Raw genomic sequence first — 23,564 nt, 5'->3', positions numbered from 1 at the left:
GAAAGCCAATTCTGCAACATTTCCTGAAAGGTCTATTTTCTAATAGAATTTTGAAGAATCCCCAGTTTCTTGTTTTGCTTGTGACAAAGAAGCATGACAGTATGTGCCAAATATACCTGAACAAGGGCTTTTGTTAATTGTGAATGCAAAGATCCATGCTTCCTTTAAAGCCAGAAAGTACTAGAAGGTGCCTCAGCAGACAAGGCACTTCCCTTTCTAGAGCACATGGGAAGCTCCAGGGCAGGTTAGGTTTGGTTTCTGTTTCTACTGTTCCCTGACACTTCATCTGCCTTTACACACTCACAGCTTCCACCAGTAGGCACCAGATGGTTGGGTTGATGAGGAAAAGTCCACACAGCAAGAGAGATGGCAGCCAAGTTAAAAAAAAGCAGAGGCTGAGCAGGGGTTGAAAGATGGGTGCTCTTGAATCTTTTCACTAAGCACCGCAACATTTCCTTTTCTCAAAAGCAACTTAAGTTCAAAACTTCTGCACTTAGAAAGATACTATGATGAAGCCAGGCACGGTGGCTCACGCCTGTAATCCTGGCACCTTGAGAGGCTGAGGTGGGCAGCTCTCTTGAGGCCAAGAGTTAGAGACCAGGCTGGCCAGCATGGCAAAACCCTGTCTCTACTAAAAATACAAAAATTAGCTGAGTGTGGTGGCAAGCGCCTGTAATCCTGGCTGCTGCATGAGAATCACTTGAACCCAGGAGGTGGAGGTTGCAGTGAGCTGAGATGGTGCCACTGCACTCCAGCCTGGGTGATGGAGCGAGACTGTCAAAAAAAAAAAAAAAAAAAAAAAAAAAAAAAAAAAAAAAGAAAGAGAGGGAGAGAAAGAGAAAGAAAGAGAAAGAAAGAAAGAAAGACAACTATAAACAAAATGAAAATGAAAACCACAGGTGGGGAGAAAATATTTGCAAAACATCTGGCAAAGGGCTTATATCCAGAATTTATAAAGAACTCCTACAACTGAATAAGACAGATGACCTAATAAAAAATAAAAGATTTGGATAGGCAATTCACAAAATAAAATACCCGAATGGAAAATAAGCACATGAAAAGATGCTCACATTCTTAATTATTAGGGGGATGTAAATTAAAACAATAATGAGATATCACTGCACACCTTCTAGAATGACTAAAATTAAAATAATTGGGAAACCAAGTATTGAGAAGGAGGTGGAGCAACTAGAATTTTCATACATTGCTGCAGGGTTGTAAAATGATATAATCACTTTGGAAACAAGTTTAGTAGTTCCTTATAAAGTTAAACATTTATTTCCCGTATAATCCAGCTTTTTCACTCATGGAGGGTTACCCAAAAGAAATGAAAACATCTATTTATAAAAAGAAAAACTATACAATAATTTCATAGTAGCTTTATTCATAAAAGCCCAAATTAGAAACAATCTAAATGCCCTATGAGTTTTATTAAATGTAAATGTCCTAAATATTTTAAATAATTATATAAGTTGTGGACCATCATTTAATTAGCTGGTCTCTATTGTTTGACACCTAGGTCAATTGTGGTATTTTTGTCATATCATAAGTAAAACTACATTTTCATAGCTAAATTTGTGCACAAATCATAATTATTTCTTAAGATACATCCTAGAAGAACAATTTTTTGGTCAAAGGTTGGAAATGTTTTAAGGCTTTTGATATATTAATTTCATACATATATAGTTATTTGATAAATCACCTATAACTGGGGAAATCTGAACTATTTTCAAATGGGATATTTTAAAGCAAGCTTGTCCTGCATGTGGCCCAGGATGACTTTGAATGCGGCCCAACATAAATTTGTAAACTTTCTTAAAACATGATAAGAAATTTTTTGTGATTTTTTTTTAGCCCCTCAGTTATCATTGGTGTTAGTGTATTTTATGTGTGGCCCAAGACAATTATTCTTCCAGTGTGGCCCAGTGAAGCCAAAAGATTGGACACCCCTGTTTTAAAGTGTTTGCCAGTTGAGAAGAGGAAGATGGTATCTCATTGGTGCCGTAGTATGCATTTTTCTGTTTGCTTCTACCACCCTTTTCTTGCTATTTTGGCTGTGACAGGATTGGACCCAGGAGTTTATCATGACTAAGTTCAAAGGGTGGAGCAGCAGCAAACATTGATGACTTCTGACTCTCTAAGTCACCCGACCCCAGGGTCAACCAGCTAATATTGGTCTTGACATTAAACAGATCCCTAGGCAAAGGAGTCTCTGAACCAAATCCTTAGCTCAATTGCAGCACTGGCCAGATGGGAGAAAAAAATGTCTCAGTGCCCAAGGATCATGGTCCAATTTCAGACAGCTGAGACCTGGAGAAAGTGAACTAATTCACACTAAAGGGATAAGTGCTACTATGGCCAACACCCCTCCTATTATTATCTCCTTCACAAGCACACAGATCTATTAAGACTTTGATCCAGTTACTAAGCTTTCCCTTGGGGAATCAACAAAACACCAAAAAGAAAGAAAAAAAGTAATACTTAAGGAGCATCTCTACTTCTCCATTCTCCTTCTAGATTTATCATAGATGGAGACCAAATAAACGCCTTCTAGTAATTATAGAAAAACAAAGATCTTACTGGTAGAGGGGTGGATTTTTCTTTTCTACAACATTCCAAGTGTTAGCACATGCCCCCGACTTTTGTTCGATTTTTCCTGGCCAGAGAGAAAGTCTGTTTATCCTTCAGTCTGAAAGAAAACCTTGGGACAGGAATTCTCCATAAAGGCAGAATTGTCGGTGCTGGTAAAAGAACAATGTTGTGTATTGTGAACACAAAAATTGATGAGGTCAGAACCACCCCAGGGACATGAAAATATATATTTATGTAAGAGGCAGCGAAATTTGTCTGCAATTAAGTTTTACCAAAACTCTCAAATCTGTTGTTTGGTTTTAAGCAGATGTTGAAAAGGTTTATCCTGGATTCTGTCTTTATTGATAGGATGTCTTTTGATCTGCAGCCAAATAAGAAATCTGGATGTTATTTTGGATTTGGAAATTTCTTTTAAATAAACATATTAGTTAAGTATGTAAATCTGCTTATCATCACTTCGGGCATATTGCCAGAGTGGGAAACATCTGGGGACTGGTGTCAACCGACTTATTAATTCACACTTAGAGTACGTTTCACCCAGGTTACTGCTGAATACTGTTGTCTTGATTGCCTAAGTCAGCTGTGTCTTGACAACAGTTGGTTACAAGTTTCAAGGCTTAAATTTTGACTCACGAGAAATTCATGGAGCGGGGTCTGCCTGGACCTAGAGATTTAGGCTTCCAGCCCCCTTCAGGATTGATTTCGGAAATTAATTGTTAACGTTTTGGATTATAAATGACAGAGATCTGTGTTATTTATCTGAACCGACCAGCATGTAATTCCGGGAAGGGATTATATGGCCTGCTCCTGATAAGCACTGAAGTGGGGTCATTAGTAGAACTTTCTGCCATAAAACTCTCACCACTTTATGGAAGTGCCTCTCCCTCCAGTTCAAAGGATACTCAATTGACTTCAACCTGTAAGTCTAGGGTGAATCATTTTGTCTGGCAGGCTGGTAGATAATGAATGGATACAGCCTAGCATTCTTGTTAATACAGGTAACATAGCATACAGATCTAGGGAGTGTGCTGCTCCTCATACGCTTCTCTACCAAGAAATGAACACCATGGAATGAATGCGTTTGGAGAGCACCCTCATGAATGAAGACTTTGCACTCAACAGCAAAAATGATTCTAGACATTGGTTGACAGAGCAGCTGGAATTCATATTCTGAGGCCCTGAATAAGTGATTGGTGACAAAAAGGAATTTCAGAGAAGCTGTGTTTATGTGTGTCTTCTGGTTAGTCCTTGTAAAGCATCTAAAAGACTTCCTTAGTCTTCCTTGGCATTAGCTAGGGTAAGTAATACTAGCTTCTATAAGGAAGAGTCCTCAAATTTCTGTGACATAAGAGAAATGAAATTGTGTTTTTATGTCACATTCCTGTGCAATGTCAGCCAGCAGGGCAGGCAGTGGGAGCTCTGCTCCACACTATCATTCATGGATGACATTCTTTCTCTCTTGTCACTTTGCCATCTTCCAGGACTTTGAAGTCCTCCATTGGATCTGCTTGGAAGATGAAGGAAATGAGAGAGTGTGGAGAGAGGTTTTGTAAGTCGTGTCTGGAAGAGGTCATTGTTCAGAATCCAGCCACATGGCTACATGGAACTGTAATGTAAGTTGGAAAATATGCTCAAGTTGTATGCTCAACAGAAAACATTTGATATATATTTAGTCTTGCAGTAGGCATCTTTTTTTTTTTTTTTTTTTTTTTTTTTTTTTTTTTTTTAACTTGCTCAAACACACATGTTTCTTAACAGAGAACTAAAAGTTTACATGTAGTTTGGGGACATAAGAATTCCCAGGATTCTGAACTTTAATTTTGGGGTCACCCAAAAATGTTTTCAGGCCTTTTCAGTTTGAAGAGCAGTCACATTCTGCCCAAGCAATATCAGAGCAATTCTGCCTTAGTGAGCTGGCCCATTCGGCTCCCTGAATCTTGTGCAGAATGTCGCATTGCTGAGCTAGTTCTGACAACTGGTGCTTCTGAATGTTTAGGTGTGGTGCTCAGAAATGCAGTCCCTCTCCTGTGATCTCCCACATTTGATTATTTCTGTGCCCTTTGATTTGGGCCTCTCAGCTTGGATTCCTGGTTGCCATACTGGGGATTTTTTTTTCTTTTTTTTTTTAAATTATACTTTAAGTTCTAGGGTACATGTGCATAACGTGCAGGTTTGTTACATATGTATACTTGTGCCAGTTTGGCGTGCTGCACCCATCAACTCATCAGCACCCATCAACTCGTCATTTACATCAGGTATAACTCCCAATGCAATCCCTCCGCCCTCCCCCCTCCCCATGATAGGCCCCGGTGTATGATGTTCCCCTTCCCGAGTCCAAGTGATGTCACTGTTCAGTTCCCACCTATGAGTGAGAACATGTGGTGTTTGGTTTTCTGTTCTTGTCACAGTTTGCTGAGAATGATGGTTTCCAGCTGCATCCATGTCCCTACAAAGAACACAAACTCATCCTTTTTTATGGCTGCATAGTATTCCATGGTGTATATGTGCCACATTTTCTTAATCCAGTCTGTCACTGATGGATATTCGGGTTGATTCCAAGTCTTTGCTATTGTGAATAGTGCTGCAATAAACATACGTGTGCATGTGTCTTTATAGCAGCATGATTTATAATCCTTTGGGTATATACCTAGTAATGGGATGGCTGGGTCATATGGTACATCTAGTTCTAGATCCTTGAGGAATCGCCATACTGTTTTCCATAATGGTTGAACTAGTTTACAATCCCACCAACAGTGTAAAAATGTTCCTATTTCTCCACATCCTCTCCAGCACCTGTTGTTTCCTGACTTTTTAATGCTTGCCATTCTAACTGGTGTGAGATGGTATCTCATTGTGGTTTTGATTTGCATTTCTCAAATGACCAGTGATGATGGGCATTTTTTCATGTGTCTGTTGGCTGTATGAATGTCTTTTTTTTTGAGAAGTGTCTGTTTATATTCTTCACCAACTTTTTGATGGGGTTGTTTGTTTTTTCTTGTAAATTTGTTTGAGTTCTTTGTAGGTTCTGGATATTAGCCCTTTGTGAGATGAGTAGATTGCAAAAATTTTCTCCCATTCTGTAGGTTGCCTGTTCACTCTGATGGTAGTTTCTTTTGCTGTGCAGAAGCTCTTTAGTTTAATTAGATCCCATTTGTCAATTTTGGCTTTTGTTGCCGTTGCTTTTGGTGTTTTAGACATGAAGTCCTTGCCCATGCCTATGTCTTGAATGGTATTACCTAGGTTTTTTTCTAGGGTTTTTATGGTATTGGGTCTAACATTTAAGTCTCTAATCCATCTTGAATTAATTTTCATATAAGGAGTAAGGAAAGGATTCAGTTTCAGCTTTCTACTTATGGCTAGCCAATTTTCCCAGCACCATTTATTAAATAGGGAATCCTTTCCCCATTTCTTGTTTTTTTGAGGTTTATCAAAGATCAGATGGCTATAGATGTGTGGTATTATTTTTAAGGACTCTGTTCTGTTCCATTGCTCTATATCTCTGTTTTGGTACCAGTACCATGCTGTTTTGGTTACTGTAGCCTTGTAGTATAGTTTGAAGTCAGGTAGCGTGATGCCTCCAGCTTTGTTCTTTTGACTTAGGATTGTCTTGGCAATGCGGGCTCTTTTTTGGTTCCATATGAACTTTAAAGCAGTTTTTTCCAATTCTGTGAAGAAAGTCATTGGTAGCTTGATGGGGTTGGCATTGAATCTATAAATTACCTTGGGCAGTGTGGCCATTTTCACAATATTGATTCTTCCTATCCATGAGCATCGTATTTTCTTCCATTTATTTGTGTCCTCTTTTATTTCACAGAGTAGTGGTTTGTAGTTCTCCTTGAAGAGGTCCTTTACGTCCCTTGTAAGTTGGATTCCTAGGTATTTTCTTCTCTTTGAAGCAATTGTGAATGGAAGTTCATTCCTGATTTGGCTCTCTGTTTGTCTGTTACTGGTGTATAAGAATGCTTGTGATTTTTGCACATTAACTTTGTATCCTGAGACTTTGCTGAAGTTTCTTATCAGGTTAAGGAGATTTTGGGCTGAGACAATGGGGTTTTCTAAATATACAATCATGTCATCTGCAAACAGGGAAATTTGGCTTCTTCTTTTCCTAACTGAATACCCTTGATTTCTTTCTCTTGCCTGATTGCCCTAGCCAGAACTTCCAACACTATGTTGAATAAGAGTGGTGAGAGAGGGCATCCCCGTCTTGTGCTAGTTTTCAAAGGGAATTTTTCCAGTTTTTGGCCATTCAGTATGATATTGGCTGTGGGTTTGTCATAAATAGCTCTTATTATTTTGAGGTACGTTCCATCAATACCGAATTTATTCAGAGTTTTTAGCATGAAGGGCTGTTGAATTTTGTCAAAGACCTTTACTGCATCTGTTGAAATAATCGTGTGCTTTTTGTCTTTGGTTCTGTTTATATGCTGGATTACATTTATTGATTTGTGTATGTTGAACCAGCCTTGCATCCCAGGGATGAAGCCCACTTGATCATGGTGGATAAGCTTTTTGATGTGCTGCTGGATCCTGTTTGCCAGCATTTTATTGAGGATTTTTGCATCGATGTTCATCAGAGATATTGGTCTAAAATTCTCTTTTTTTGTTGTATCTCTGCCAGGCTTTGGTATCAGGATGATGTTGGCCTCATAAAATGAGTTAGGGAGGATTCCCTCTTTTTCTATTGATTGGAATAGTTTCAGAAGGAATGGTACCAGCTCCTCCTTGTACCTCTGGTAGAATTCAGCTGTGAATCCATCTGGTCCTGGACTTTTTTTGGTTGGTAGGCTATTAATTATTGCCTCAATTTCAGAGCCTGCTATTGGTCTATTCAGGAATTCTGCTTCTTCCTGGTTTAGTCTTGGAAGAGTGTAAGTGTCCAGGAAATTATCCATTTCTTCTAGGTTTTCTAGTTTATTTGCGTAGAGGTGTTTATAGTATTCTCTGATGGTACTTTGTATTTCTGTGGGGTCGGTGGTGATATCTCCTTTATCATTTTTTTATTGCATCTATTTGATTCTTCTCTCTTTTCTTCTTTATTAGTCTTGCTAGCAGTCTATCAATTTTGTTGATCTTTTCAAAAAACCAACTCCTGGATTCTTTTTTGGAGGGTTTTTTGTGTCTCCATCTCCTTCAGTTCTGCTCTGATCTTAGTTATTTCTTGCCTTCTGCTAGCTTTTGAATGTGTTTGCTCTTGCTTCTCTAGTTCATTTAATTGTGATGTTAGAGTGTCAACTTTAGATCTTTCCAGCTTTCTCTTGTGGGCATTTAGTGCTATAAATTTCCCTCTACACACTGCTTTAAATGTGTCCCAGAGATTCTGGTATGTTGTATCTTTGTTCTCATTGGTTTCAAAGAACATCTTTATTTCTGCCTTCATTTCGTTATGTACCCAGTAGTCATTCAGGAGCAGGTTGTTCAGTTTCCATGTAGTTGAACGGTTTTGATTGAGTTTCTTTGTCCTGAGTTCTAGTTTGATTGCACTGTGGTCTGAGAGACAGTTTGTTATAATTTCTGTTCTTTCACATTTGCTGAGGAGTGCTTTACTTCCAATTATGTGGTCAATTTTGGAATAAGTGTGATGTGGTGTTGAGTAGAATGTATATTCTGTTGATTTGGGGTGGAGAGTTCTGTAGATGTCTATTAGGTCTGCTTGGTGCAGAGTTGAGTTCAATTCCTGGATATCCTTGTTAACTTTCTGTCTCATTGATCTGTCTAATGTTGACAGTGGGGTGTTGAAGTCTCCCATTATTATTGTATGGGAGTCTAAGTCTCTTTGTAAGTCTCTAAGGACTTGCTTTATGAATCTGGGTGCTCCTGTATTGGATGCATATATATTTAGGATAGTTAGCTCTTCCTGTTGAATTGATCCCTTTACCATTATGTAATGGCCTTCTTTGTCTCTTTTGATCTTTGATGGTTTAAAGTCTGTTTTATCAGAGACTAGTATTGCAACCCCTGCTTTTTTTGTTCTCCATTTGCTTGGTAGATTTTCCTCCATCCCTTTATTTTGAGTCTATGTATGTCTCTGCATGTTAGATGGGTCTCCTGAATACAGCAGACTGATGGGTCTTGACTCTTTATCCAGTTTGCCAGTCTATGTCTTTTAATTGGAGCATTTAGTCCATTTACATTTAAGGTTAATATTGTTATGTGTGAACTTGATCCTGCCATTATGATATTAACTGGTTATTTTGCTCGTTAGTTGATGCACTTTCTTCCTAGCCTCAATGACCTGTACATTTTGGCATATTTTTGCAATGGCTGGTACCGGTTGTTCCTTTCCATGTTTAGTGCTTCCTTCAGGATCTCTTGTAAGGCAGGTCTGGTGGTGACTAAATCTCTAAGCATTTGCTTATCTGTAAAGGATTTTATTTCTCCTTCACTGATGAAACTTAGTTTGGCTGGATATGAAATTCTGGGTTGAAAATTCTTTTCTTTAAGAACGTTGAATATTGGCCCCCACTCTCTTCTGGCTTGTAGAGTTTCTGCTGAGAGATCTGCTGTTAGTCTGATGGGCTTCCCTTTGTGGGTAACCCGACCTTTCTCTCTGGCTGCCCTTAAGATTTTTTCCTTCATTTCAACTTTGGTGAATCTGGCAATTATGTGTCTTGGAGTTGCTCTTCTCGAGGAGTATCTTTGTGATGTTCTCTGTATTTGCTGAATTTGAATGTTGGCCTGCCCTGCTAGGTTGGGGAAGTTCTCCTGGATGATATCCTGAAGAGTGTTTTCCAACTTGGTTCCATTTTCCCCCTCACTTTCAGGCAACCCAATCAGACGTAGATTTGGTCTTTTTACATAAGCCCATACTTCTTGCAGGCTTTGTTCATTTCTTTTTCTTCTTTTTTCTTTAGGTTTCTCTTCTCGCTTCATTTCATTCATTTGATCCTCAATCGCTGATACTCTTTCTTCCAGTTGATCGAGTCGGTTACTGAAGCTTGTGTATTTGTCACGTATTTCTCGTGTCATTGTTTTCATCTCTGTCAATTCGTTTATGGCCTTCTCTGCATTAATTATTCTAGTTATCAATTCTTTTGCTCTTTTTTCAAGATTTTTAGTTTCTTTGTACTGGGTACGTAATTCCTCCTTTAGCTCTGAGAAGTTTGATGGACTGAAGCCTTCTTCTCTCATCTCGTCAAAGTCATTCTCCGTCCAGCTTTGATCCATTGCTGGTGATGAGCTGCACTCCTTTGCTGGGGGAGATGCGCTCTTATTTTTTGCATTTCCAGCTTTTCTGCCCTGCTTTTTCCCCATCTTTGTGGTTTTATCTGCCTCTGGTCTTTGATGATGGTGATGTACTGATGGAGTTTTGGTGTGGGTGTCCTTCCTGTTTTTTAGTTTTCCTTCTAACAGTTAGGACCCTCAGCTGTAGGTCTGTTGGAGATTGCTTGAGGTCCACTCCAGACCCTGTTTGCCGGGGTATCAGCAGCAGAGGCTGCAGAAGATAGAATATTGCTGAACAGCGAGTGAACCTGTCTGATTCTTGCTTTGGAAGCTTCCTCTCAGGGGTGTACTCCACCGTGTGAGGTGTGGGGTGTTGGTCTGCCCCTAGTGGGGGATGTCTCCCAGTTAGGCTACTCAGGGGTCAGTCACCCACTTGAGCAGGCAGTCTGTCCGTTCTCAGATCTCAACCTCCGTGTTGGGAGGTCCACCGCTCTCTTCAAAGCTGTCAGACAGAGTCGTTTGCATCTGCAGAGGTTTCAGCTGCTTTTTTGTTGTTGTTGTTGTTGTTGTTGTTTAGCTGTGTCCTGTCCCCAGCGGTGGAGTCTACAGAGACAGGCAGGACTCCTTGAGCTGCTGTGAGCTCCACCCAGTTCGAGCTTCCCAGCCCCTTTTTTTATCTACTTAAGCCTCAGCAATGGCGGGCGCCCCTCCCCGAGCCTCACTGCTGCCTTGCCGCGAGATCGCAGACTGCTTTGCTAGCAATGAGGGAGGCTCCATGGGGGTGGGACCCTCCCGGCCAGGTGTGGGATATAATCACCTGGTGTGCCCGTTTGCTAAGATCCTTGGTAGAGCGCAGTATTGGGGTGGGAGTTACCCGATTTTCCAGGTGTTGTGTGTCTCAGTTCCCCTGGCTAGGAAAAGGGATTCCCTTCCCCCTTGTGCTTCCCAGGTGAGGTGATGCCCCACCCTGCTTCAGCTCTTGCTGGTCGGGCTGCAGCAGCTGACCAGCACCGACTGTCCTGCACTCCCTAGTGAGATGAACCCAGTACCTCAGTTGAAAATGCAGAAATCACCTGTCTTCTGTGTCGCTCGCGCTGGGAGTTGGAGACTGGAGCTGTTCCTATTCGGCCATCTTGCTCCTGGGCCGCAGTAGGCATCTTGACTATAATACTAACAACAAAGATAATCATAACAATAGCTAACAGTTATGGTATATGTAATATATGCCTTGGTCTGAGCTAAACGTCTTGCAATGCATTATCTCATTTAATGTTTTAATTCCGTTCTGTAGATGAGTAGTAAACTGAGGCTCAGGGAGCTGAAATGATCCTCAGAGTCACATGACTGATAAATACTGCAGCTGAGACCTAAGCCCAGAGTACCCTTGACTTTGGGTCACATGAGCTCAGTTTTTTTTCTCCCCATGCATGTCTTCAGACTCCTCTGTCCAGTGCTGTGTCAACCCTGTCTCCCCTCTTCCTCTTTCCTTAGGCTAGCACAGGTCCTTTTACTGACTGAGATCTAAAAACTTTTATTTAAATCCCCTGTCACTACCATGAACCTACAGTAAATCCTAGTGGGAGAAAGATACTTGAACATTCAGTCATAAACAATGCAAACTTCCTGCTCTGGGATGAGAAATGGATAAAATTGGTACCACAAACATTTTAAGTCCCAAATATCACTCTAGTTAAAACTTTCCCCTTTATAAGTAGAAGTAGTGATGTTTAATAAACATTTAAGTCACTCATCAAACTCCTCATAATTCTAAAAAATAGGGGTAATTGTATTTTTTTATTCCAAACTTTTTTTTTTCAAAATAAGAAACATATTTTTCTATAAACTGTTATTTCCTCTTTACTCACAGTAACTGTCCTAGCAGTTGAGTTTCAGGACAACTTAATTTCTTTTCTTCGTCCCTCCCCCTTTTCTCTAGCTCCCTCCTCCCTTCCTACCTTCCTCCTCCCTCCTTCTCTGTCTTCCTTTCTTTTAATATTTTCTAATCACCAATTTCGTACTAAATTTATTATAATAACAAAAAGAGCCAAGATTTCTCCTTTCGATGGGCTTACTGGTTTTCTACAACAAAATAAAGTTCTTAATTTCTGTAAGAGCCTTGTCCATGTGAAAAGAGATGAGGACCACAAAGTAGCTCACAACATGAGTATGAGAAAATTTCACAAATCTCCCCAGCAAAGCAACTTGCTTCCAGATATCACGTATGTGGGATTCAAATTCGAACCATACGAAAGGAGAAATTTTATTTTTTGTGCACAAACAAATATATACTTTTGAATAAATGGAAAGTAATAATACAAAATTTGTTAGTGGGATAAAAGGAGTAGAGATCGAGGAAGAAATCAGATGGAGGTAGCATAGAGACTGGATCTTCACTGTGACTAGGGGACCCTACTGGGATGGAACATAAGTGTCCGATGGCAGGAGGTAATGATGGATCACTCAGCTCAGTGCTATCCATGCACCAATTGCCATACTCTGTTAGGTGTGAAAGGGCCAGGGTAGAGATGAGAAGTAAATGTGATTGTCTTTAGGTCTTTTGCCATCACAAGGTACATATTGCTGGGATAAAGAGACCAGTTCTCCTCCTACTCATTCCCTCCTCTATTTTATCCCGGGCCATGTGGCTTTCCTGGAAGCGGGGAAGCCGTGAGTCATTGGTTAGCATGGCCTGTGGACACGGATAAACAGAACTCTGCCTGCCCTCCAGAGAGTGACTGGAATGAGGGAAGAAATTTCTGCCAGGAGCAGGTGGAGACGGAGTTAGCAGGCACAGGACAATTTATTATCAAGGTGCTTTAGTGGCCTGAGAGCAAGGGTTCCCAGGAGCCAGGATAGATTCTAACTTGTTCCGTGTTTGTGTATGTTTGTGTTTGGGAGGACATGTGTGCTGTCATGGAGCTGGTCCTCCCTTCAAGGACACCTGCTCTTCCAGTGCGTGTGTTCACTCAAGAACAGGAAAAAAAAACAGTGGAGTGTGAGGGTGGGAGTGGGACAGATGTGGGAAAAGTCTCCCCACAGGGTGTAGGTAATGAAAGGGCCATAGTCCCTATAGAATTAAAAAACAATAATCAACTAAAAGTTGTTTTGCTTTTTATTATCACCATACACCACCAATTCTGAGCCACTCTTCCCACCAGGGTGCCATGCCACTGAAACCACATGGAGCCTGCAGGCACCCATGGGGCAGGTAACCCCTGCAGGCCAGACTGGTTCCCTGACCCCCTTCCCACACTAAAACCCCCACCCCCATTACTGGCCCCATGGGATGTGAAGATTTACAAAGCACAAACACCAATGACTAAGGACACACTTGTTGTAAAGACAATTAATATTTTATGAAATAAATTAATACTTAATATAAAATAGTTTAATACTCTATTTTATTAAATAATCATTTAACAGTTGTTTTCTCTCCCAAGGCTGAGTTTCTTCATTTTTCTTTCACTCAAGAAGTTTGCACTGAGTTCCTACAATGTGCCAGGCCAGGTGCTGGGCATGGGTGGTACCACACAGCAGACCAGACAGTGACAGGAGGCCGACCTTCCAGAGCCAGAAACAGGCAGGGGGCAAGTAAGCAATGCACAAACAAGATGGTTTTAGCTGGTGTGAGCTATCATGAAGGGGCACATTGTAGGGTCATGAGATAGAAAGTGATGGGCAGGAGTGGGTCTGTGTTGTATAAAGGTGATCAAGGCTGGCCTCCCAGAGGAGATGTTGTTTGGGCTGAGATTTGGTGTTTGGGAAGGAGCCAGCTATGGCAGAAAAAACAGCAAATGCCAAGACCGGCAGGCAGAAACAAGTCGGGCCTATTAGAGGAAATGAAGGAAGGCTTGTGTGACTGGCAATAAGGGGGAGTCCTTTTGGGGAAGAGGCTGAAGGGATGCAGAGGCCAGGTGCAGTCAGTCTTGTAGGATCATCAGACTGAGTTTGCATTGGGTGAGCCATGAGAAATACACCTTTGACCACTCCCCCCTTATCATCCTAATTTGCACAACTGCTTGTTTTGTGTTGTGTCTTTCGTGTTTGCTAGCTTCTGCTGACTCTCCTTCCCAGCACTCCAGTCTCCCCACCTCCTCTGCACTTGCTTGCACCACCTTCACTCTGTTCATGCACCTTCGAATGTCTTTTCCTTGACACCCAATTCCCCAACATGGCATCCTCTTCACGCTGCAGCCTTGTCGTCTAATGAGAAAGGAAAGTTTGAATGGTTCTGACCACGAGCAATTGTCAGAACTCACACCCATTGTTCAGGTTGGAGGAGATAAACCAAATTAACCTGTGCCTTCCTTTTCTCATAAATGGAATTTCTTATCTTGGACTTTTTCTTGAGTCTTCCTGGGGAAAGATACAAGACTGTGAATGAGAAGGAAGGAGAATGAAGAAAGATTAGGAGCCGTTGAGGCCTGGGAGAGTTCAGAGAGAAGGGTAAATGTCAGTCTGTGATTCCCTTTCCTGACCTCTGTGCTGAGAGGAGTTATCTCTCTCCACCAAGTATATTTCTCTTTTCAGTCTTCAACAAAGTCTTCTTGGACCTTTGTCTGCAGATCTGAGAAACAAACAAACAAACAAACAAAAACAAACAAAAAAAAAACAGCCGTTTAAGAATTTAAAATGTAAACTCACTTGGGCTGGAAAAAGCCTGGTTATCCTCTGATTTAAGAATAAAAATGCCAGTGTATATCTACATTTTCTCTCTCTCCCTCTCGACGCACACGCGCGCACACACACACACACACACACACACACACACGCACACAATTTGCCAATAGTTGGAGATAATTGGCTGCTGGATTCCACTCTGACACACAGAATAGGTCAGGTGGATTCTACCTTTTTACTAAAGTAGAGGATGACTTCTATGGAATCCCTGCTTTAGTTTTTCCTCCTTCTTTTTTTTTTTTTCTTTCAAAAAGAAGAATACAAATTGCAGGAAAAATGCAGCAAGTTGTAGCAATAAGAGGATAGTGTCCTGGAGGACAGGAAAGGCAGATACATCTGGACCTCTTGCCTAGAAGCATTACATGCCTTTATTTTATTTTAGAAAGAAAAAGATGATGTCATTTCAGGTTTTTATAGCAAGGAGGGTACAATTAAGGCCCAGATTTTTCTGGGTTCCCTTGAGGGAGATGGCAGAGTTTGGTTCCTTAGGTACGATGTCTCAGATATATTTGTTTTCAGCTACTGTGATGGTTGGAGAAGCGCCTTGTATCTTCCAAATTTCTGTTGAGGATCTAAGTCAAATAAAGTACAATTCCCCTAGAGATGACATTGGAGACTCAAGAGCAAATATATTCTTTGCTCTTCAAAATGTGATTTGTGAATCTGTCAATATGTCATAGTCAATCACTAAGTAGTTATTGATCAATCACTCAGCTTTGGATCCAGATAGGGCAAGTGCTTTGGATAAGGATAAGACAGAATCCTTATCTTTTTGGGGGAAATGAAGACACATCTTTGATGGGTTAAGAATTGTTTTATTTCAAATAACAGAAAACCCAATCCTAACTGACTACATCAAAAATAAAGTTATCGGTTCATATAAGTTGAAAAATTCAGGGATGGGATGTGTATCAGTTATTGATGAATAATAAATCACCTCAACATACAGTAGCTTAAAACAACTGTTTATTTTGCACAAAATCTGCAAGCCAGCAATTTAGGCTGGGCTCAGTTGAATGTTTCTTCTGGTCTGAGCTGGGCTCCCTTATTGATCTGCAGTTAGCTGTGGGTCAGCTAGGCAACACTGCTTCTGGCTATTGGCTGGGATGCCTTGGCTCTCATCCACATTGTCTCTCATCCTCCAGCAGGCTTGCCTAGGTTTTTCTACATGGTGCAGGCTTCTGACATCAAAAGTGCACACCATCACTTCCACTGGAATGCATTGGTCAAAGCAAGTTACAAGACCAGCCCATACTCAAGGAGTAGGAAGTAGTTTCCATCTCTTAATGTTCTCAATGGGAGAATCTGCAAAGTCACATTACAAAGGGTTTGGATAACGGAAAGTGTGAAAACTTGTCTATATTTTTTTCCCAACCAATGCCAGCTTTAGGCATGGTTCTCTGTGGGGCTTGAACAATGTCATCCTTCTACTCTACTGACTTCAGCCTCAGGCTCCTCATATATCCGCAATGGTTGCAGCAGTTCCAGCCCTCACATTCAAGCCTAGTGAGAAAGGACAGTCCATACAATCACTTTCCTAGAAAGTCTCATTGACTCTAACTGGATCATTTGCCTATAATTAAACAGATCTCTCTGCCCTAGGGATACAGTATATTAATTGGTCTAGGCTTGGTCACATGTTCCACCCTTGCCCCAGAGATGGAGCTCCACCAGAAGTGGAGAGTGTGAGGCTTTAAGTGTGAGAGTGAAGGAACCTCAGGTGCAAATGGGTGGCTTTGCCAGAAGGGGTAATGGATGCTACTTGCGATAGTCATAATGGTGGAATGACAGAGGACGTCTGCAACCCCACAACAGAACACATTGCTCTATTTGCTGCTTCCATGTGATAAAGCAGTAGGGTTGAAGTTCTATGAAGCCTGATTTGAATCCAGATCTTCAGATACCAAGCCCTGCATTTTGGCCTGAATTATCTTTCTCAGCATAAAGCATAATTCTTACATGATATAAGAAATGGATAGCCCTGCCTGGAAGGGCTTTTACTTTGTAATAGAAATATCACCCTGATTGATGGCAGCGTTGGCTTTTCGTTATCATCTTCTATGTGTTGAGGGATCAATACACTTTCAAATACTAGCCCATTCACCAGAGCATTATCTCCCCAAACTTCTTTGTCCCTGCTTATATTTGTCAACTTTACAATCCTTTTATTACCAGCAAAAGCTTTGGGAAGCTACAAATAAAAGCAGGGATTATAAAAGGATTCTTATTAAAGCATGCTTTCTTTGAGGTACAGAGTACAATGTCCTCCGTTCTCCCCTTGTGAAAAGATGTATTTTCTTGTTTAATTAGAATAGACCTCCATTCCATTAGAAGAGGACAAGTAGGGCAGCAGGGTTGAGACTGCAGGACCCAGGAAAAAAAGGCTTATTTATTTCAGCTGCCATCAACTTTAAGAGTGTATTGCAACTTTGTGAAATATTCTATCATATTTGGGAATGGATGAATACATGTAAACACCACCCCTTCCCCGATACAGAGTAATTGGTTGTAGTCTCCATTTTTGTTGTTGTTTTTTTGTTGTTGGTACTCTGCAATTAAAGCCTGTGTTGGAGAAATGCAAAGCCAAGTGCATCAATTAGGGTCCTAGCAAGAAACAGATGGCACACTCAATTTGGATAATTTGAGGGGAGCTTAGTAAAGGGGCTTTTTGCAAAGATGTGAGCAGGATTAAAGGAAACCACAAGGGACTGTGCTGTCCCAGACAAAGCAACCGTGGGGAACTGTCTCACTTAGAGCAGGCATTGGCAACTATGGCCCATGGGTCAAATCTGGCCCAGTACCTGTTTCTGAAAATAAAGTTTTATTGAAACACAGCTGTGCCCATTTGTTTACATATTGTCTATGACTGCCCACATATTTCAAAAGCAGAATTGAATACTTGCATCAGAAACTGTTTGGCCTACAAAGCCTAAAATATTTATTCTCTAGGCCTTTACAAAGGAAGTTTGCATCAAGGCCAGGACAAGGGTAAGGCAAGTGAGGTGTCCAGGGTGCAAAATTTAAGAAAGGATAAACTCTCGGGCCCTGCATTTGCACAACTCTGAGGGTAACCTTGGCTTCCTAGGCACTTTGCTTGCCACCCCATAGCCCGGGCCTTGTTTGACAATCCCTCACCTAGAGAGTAGCTATAAAGAGAATGCTGCTTGACAAGGGCGGTAGTTTTGCCAAGAGAGATGCTGCCAACACTTGACAACTCTGCAGATAGATATATGGAGAACAAAACCCACAGCCTTCATCATGTCCTGCTTTCCAAGCCTCCTGGAGGCACAGGGTGAGGGAGGCAGTTGATTGGGTCCATAAAGGTCCACCTCTTGGGGAACAGAATAGGGTTATAGTAGGGTTCTCTAGAGGGATGGAACTAATAGGATAGATGTATATATAAAAGGGAGTTTGTTAACGAGTATTGACTCACGGTCACAGGATGAGGTCCCGCAATAGGCCGTCTTCAAGCTGAGGATCAAGGAAGCCAGAACTGAAGAACTTGGAGCCTGATGTTCGAGGGCAGGCAGGAAGCATCCAGAACGGGAGAAAGATGTGGGCCAGAAGACTAAACGAGTCTAGTCTTTTCATGTTCTTTGCCTGCTTTTATTGTGGTCACGCTGGCAGCTGATTAAATTTGCCCACCCAGAATGAGGGTGGGTCTGCCTTCCCCAGTCCACTGACTCAAATGTTAATCTCCCTTGGCAACACCCTCACAGACACACCCAGGAACAATAATTTGCATCCTTCAATCCAATCAAATTGACACTCAATATTAACCATCATAAAGTGGAGAAGGGTGGAGAGAGTATCCATGGAGCGAACTAAAATAACCTGCTCTAAGCTCCAAGGCACTCCAGCCACTATAGAATCACAGCCTGGAGCTGGTAAGGATGACCGTGATCATTTGGCCCAAAGAAACTGCATTAAAAATAGAATACAAGGAAGAAGGCTGGTGGCTCATTTATTCAGACACTTACTTTACCATTCAGAAGTAGGAAATCCATCCCAAGTCTGAGTTACATAAAAACAGAGTGAACTCTGAATTTCTCCATAATGCACGTCACAGTTATTATTAAATGATGATTCTCTGATTACTTAAAGTCTGTTTTCTCTACTGTTGGCTCTACAGTTCATTGGTCTATGCCCAGCACCCAAACCAGTGCTTGGCACATAGTAATTGTTCAGGAAATATTTGTTGAGGGCCAGATGTGGTGGCTCATGCCTGTAACCCAGCACTTTGGGAGGCCGAGGTGGGAGGATTTCTTGAGCCCAGGAGTTTGAGACCACTCTGGGTAACATAGGGAGATTCCATCTCTTTAAAAAAATTTAAAAAATAAATATTGTTGAATGAGCTAATTGGATAAAGAAAGATATGTGAAAGATATGTGAAAGATATATACCTCGAACCTAAAGGTAGCACAGTATGTCTGTGGAAGGGGAAATGGGAAAATGGCAAACAGGAAAAGTAATTATGTGGAAGTCCTTCTATCAGAAGTAATTGGGACAAATAGGTAGGGTTTGAATTCAGAAATGATTAAAAATGATCCATACTTTAAATATTTCATTTTAACACAAAACCTATACATTGTTTTGGGGTATCGTTTTGACAATCATTTGATATATCACTTAGGCTTTTAAAAAACATGATTACATTCCATTGCTAAGACTTCTAGATGGCCTTTCTTATATAAATCACACTCACAATGCATTGTCCATGAATTTCAATTTGTTTCTTTAACACAGAATGTGAAGCCTTGGGAAACTAAAAGAGCATTCTGAGGGCAGGTTCCATATAGATCATAACTTTTCTCAATTTTTTTGTTACAGATCTGCCAACACTCTTTTTAATAACTTGCTTTTATCAAATCTTCCCAAAGCATTCTATCCAGTCTTCACAGAAATATCTGTTTTTTTTCTGACTCACATTACATTAACGTGCATAATGACAATAAGAAATACAATGAGAATAAACAGGCCTGGGAATGAACCTAATAGACTCTTAGTAAACATAGCACTCAATGATGGGAGAGCAGGACCCTGGACATGCTAGACAGTAGCCTACTTGCCATGAGCCTTCAACCTGCATTAGAAGTGTGTTTTATAGGAAAAAGGGAGAACTTTGGTTTGTTTAGCGAACTGGTTAAAAGGAGGTTATTTAGTTGAGATTCTTCCATATGCAAACTAGGAGACGATGTTTTTAAGATCATATTATAAGGTCAATCCTGCAACTACTGACTTTTGCCTTTCTATCTTGCAAAAACAATCACATGAAAGATGAACTCAGGCCAGGCGTGTGGCTCACACCTGTAATACCAGCACTTTGACAGACCAACGTGGGAAGATTGCTTGATCCCAGGAGTTAGAGACCAGATTGGGCAACATAGGGAGACCCTGTTTCTGGAAAAAAAAAAAAATTAAATTTGCTGGGTGGAGTAACATGCACCTGTGGTTCTAGCTACTTGGGAGGCTGAGGTAGGAGGATCACTTGAACCCAGGAGGCTGAGGCTGCAGTGAGCAGTGATTGTGCCATGCACTCCAGCCTGGGCAATGCAGCAAGACCCTTTCTCCAAAAAAAAAAAAAAAACACCTCAAAATGGACAGTGGAGTTCCTTACAGTTAACGTCATTGAGGGTTATCATTGTGAACTTTCTCTGGTGGTTTCTGCCCCCAGCAAAGACCCAATGTCGTCATCTGCTGGCAACTGCATGTACTTGTTTTTCCTTGGCCTGATTTTTACCCAATAACTTGGATTCTTCCTGAGTGGTGGGGGAAGAGGAGTGTGAGTACAGAGCTAGATATTCCAATCTGAGTATACCCAAGGGCAGGTAATGGTGCTCCAGTCCTCTTTTGGAGGAAGAGTTCTGCATTGAAGAAAGATCAGTCATTACAAGCCCTGTGCTCCACACCTAGCCCTTCCACTTACAAACTTTGTGATCTTGCGCAGGACACTTAAACTGCCTTGTCAGTATTAAATTATCTGTAAATAGTAATTTATAAATACATAATAAATAATAGCCATTCCTTACCTTTCTCATAGGAATGCTGTGAGTCTCAAGTGAAAAAGATGCAGTGTAGAAATGTTAACTGTTTCCCTTCCTACCACTTCCTAGCATCTGGAAGAGTCGGGATGGGCTCAGTTATGCTACAGTAGCAAGCAACCATCATAATTCAGGGGCTCAAAATAACACAAAGCTTTTATCACTCTCATTATGTGTCTGTCGTAGGTTGGTGGGGGTCTTTGGTGAGCATATTCACTCACTATGGAACACAGGTTTATGATGCAACCACCATCTTGAATATTGGCAATTTTCATGGCAGAGGAAAGAGAGACAGCTCTGTAAGGTGTCCACAAGCAATTAAATATTTGATCTGAAAATGAAACATGAAACTTCTGCAGGCAATTCATTGGCCAAAGCTATTTACATGGCTCCCACCTACTTCTAAGCAGGGCAGGAAGTATAATCCTTCACATACCTCAGAGACTAAAAACTGGAGATACTTGGTGAACAGCACTAATGACTACCACACCACCCTTTTATCTCATCTTGATTTCCTTCCCTTTTTCCTTTTTTTTTTTTAAGAGAAAATAGAGTACAGTGAAAGTGTAAACTTTGAATCCAAGCCAAATACCATTTCTGTTACCCAGCAGTGTGGGTGACTTTGGGCATATCACTTAAACCTGTCGTCAGTCACCTTATCTTAAAAAGGTGCTTGTTGTAAAGATTAAATGAAGGAATACATGGAAAACCTCCAAGAACAGGGTAGAAACTTAACAAGTGTCTGTTTCCTTCCTTAATTCATCCGTTTCTCCCCTCTCCTTTCTCTCTATTTTACAAATTCTCTTTGGAAGAAAAAGGGGAAGATTTACGGGTCTGCTGTGGATCTAGAAAGAGAAATCTTTTCTGCTTTTACTACATCCACTACTTCCAGCCCTGTCTTCAGATAACATGAAAATGGAAGCCAGAATCAACCTTGATCACCCAAGATAATCTCAAGGTCATCTCAAGGTGTTGCAAATTGCAAGGAAATGCTTAACCAAGTAGTTGCTGGGAGATTTGCCTAAGTCACCCTTCTCTCAGTAAAAGGCAGTGTACTATCCAATAGTTCCAGTGCCTCTTAAACTTCAGTGTGTAAGACTCACTAGAGGATATTGTAAAATGTGGAGTCTTATTCTGCAGATCTAAGGTGAGGCCCAGATTCCAATGAGCTTGCAGGTGGGGCCAATGCTCCTGGTCCCTGGACCATACTTTGAATAGCAAGGTTCTAGGGGAATGAAATGAAGATTTAGGTGTTGTAGACCTAAATTAGAATCCTGGATCTGCTTCTCATGAGTGGCAAGGCTTGGACAACATACTTTTCTACTCCATCAATCTGTTTCCTCATCTGTACATCAGGCACCCTCACAGTGTTATCAGGAGGCTTCAATGAAATCATACATGTAAAAAACTTTATTAACTGGAAAGCATAGTGGAGTGTTAGCTTTTAGTGGAATCTTTTCAGCTGTAAAGCAATGGGCTCTCTCTAAACCAAAAGTGATTCTGTCCTCTCCCCCTTTTTTGCATTGCCTTACATACCAGATGCTGGAGGATGCCTCTTTCCCATATGCTGTGGTAAGCACTTCTCACTTCCAGAGAGATTGACCTTGTGTAACTGACAAGTGTCAGGGAAATGTGGGAGAGGAGCGCTAAATCTAGACCAGGTATGCGTACGTGTGGGCAGGGGGCATGACAGAGAGCTGAGGGGGTGCGTGGCCCTAAAGCTAAGCAAAGTGAGTATAAATGGTGGCCACAAAGGCATCTTAACCAAATAGAACCTGTTAAACCAGGCCATGAGCAGTGAGACCCTACTTTTTCTTATGGGATGCAGTGATAAAGAAATTACATAGTTATTTGAGAGGAACATAAATAAAGATTAATAGGTTAATGAGTTATTTTCCTTTCATTACTACACTATTGTACTTTATTATAATTGCTTTGCACTCATTTAATTAAATTTGAACTGGGGCCAACACAAGATAATTTGTTTTCCCTGTACTGAACAATGAGTATGCAGATTGGATGTACTGAAGCAGTAATCAGCCCTCTGTTTGCAACACTTTTCTACTCTGAGTAGACATTATAATTGATAATTTGATTGTTGCAGCACTCTGTGCAATATATTTTAAAGCAACATTAACATAATGGAAATTATGTTGTGAGCTTAATCTCAGCTTTTCACTGAGAGGCTATCTGGTTCCTCAGTGTAAATCAGTCAGGGTCTGACAACAGCAGGTTTCTCTCTCATTCCTTCTTTTTATCTCTCTCTCTGTCTCTCTCTCTGCCTCTCTCCCTCCTTCCTTTCTTCTTTCCTCTCTTTTCTGCTCCTTCCTCCCTCACTCCCTCCCTGCTATCTTTTGTCCCCATTCTGCCCTCCCTTTCTTCCTTTCTCTCCCATCTTTTTTCCCCTTCCCTTCTGCCCTGCTCCCTTCCCTCTGTCTTTCCTCCTTCCTTCCATAACTGCATTATTTTCTTTTCTTGCCTGTTTCTCTAGTGTATTGAAGAAAGAAAAAAGATGAAATAAGCATTGTTGTTAGCAACCATTCCCAGCTGCATTTCCTAATTTTGAGGCCTGTTCACATCGGGGACATCTGAGAAAAGCAAACAAGAGCCTTTCCTGCAAACACCTAAGTGAGAAATTATTCCTGGTGGTCAGTGTGGTAGTCAGCACCACACTTTGTGTTGTTGGTCAACAAAGGGAATTAATTCACAAGGCAGTCATGAGCTCTTCAAGGGCATTGCTGCCCATTTGGGCAGATGAGGAAAAAGTCACTGGTGTTTCCTTTGTCCAAAGTCCATTCTTCCTTGGAGCCGCAAACACTTTCTTGAAAAGATGAGGCCTTTATCCTTATGAATACATTCTGCGGACTGATTCTCTTTGGCCCAAAGGTTTCCTGTCCCGTAATGGAAAGTAGGTGTGACATTCTGTTTGATAATCCCAGGCCAGAGATCTTGGACGCAGGTGAGGAAATTTGTGCTCCCGTGACTTCTATTGAATTTTCATAACTCTGTAAATATTTGTTTCTGTGTTTGTTTTGGGAAGAAAAACACCTGTGAATGGTTGGAAATGACTGTGTTTGTTCGGAAAAG

General features: G+C 41.1%; 1 long non-coding RNA gene across 3 annotated transcripts in view; it reads left to right on the top strand.

Moving 5' to 3' along the window:
* The first annotated feature begins 4,076 nt into the window (after nucleotides 1–4,076).
* Nucleotides 4,077–23,564, top strand: part of LOC105494107 (uncharacterized) — a 51,889-nt gene continuing 32,401 nt past the window's right edge. For all 3 annotated transcript variants that reach the window (XR_011616455.1, XR_011616456.1, XR_011616454.1), the window contains exon 1: nucleotides 4,077–4,205. This is a non-coding gene — a long non-coding RNA (uncharacterized lncRNA). The remainder of the gene's footprint in view (nucleotides 4,206–23,564) is intronic.

This window comes from Macaca nemestrina, chromosome 18 (genome assembly GCF_043159975.1).
Source record: "Macaca nemestrina isolate mMacNem1 chromosome 18, mMacNem.hap1, whole genome shotgun sequence".
Classification (NCBI taxonomy): domain Eukaryota; kingdom Metazoa; phylum Chordata; class Mammalia; order Primates; family Cercopithecidae; genus Macaca; species Macaca nemestrina.
This window is presented reverse-complemented; position numbering and strand designations above follow the sequence as displayed.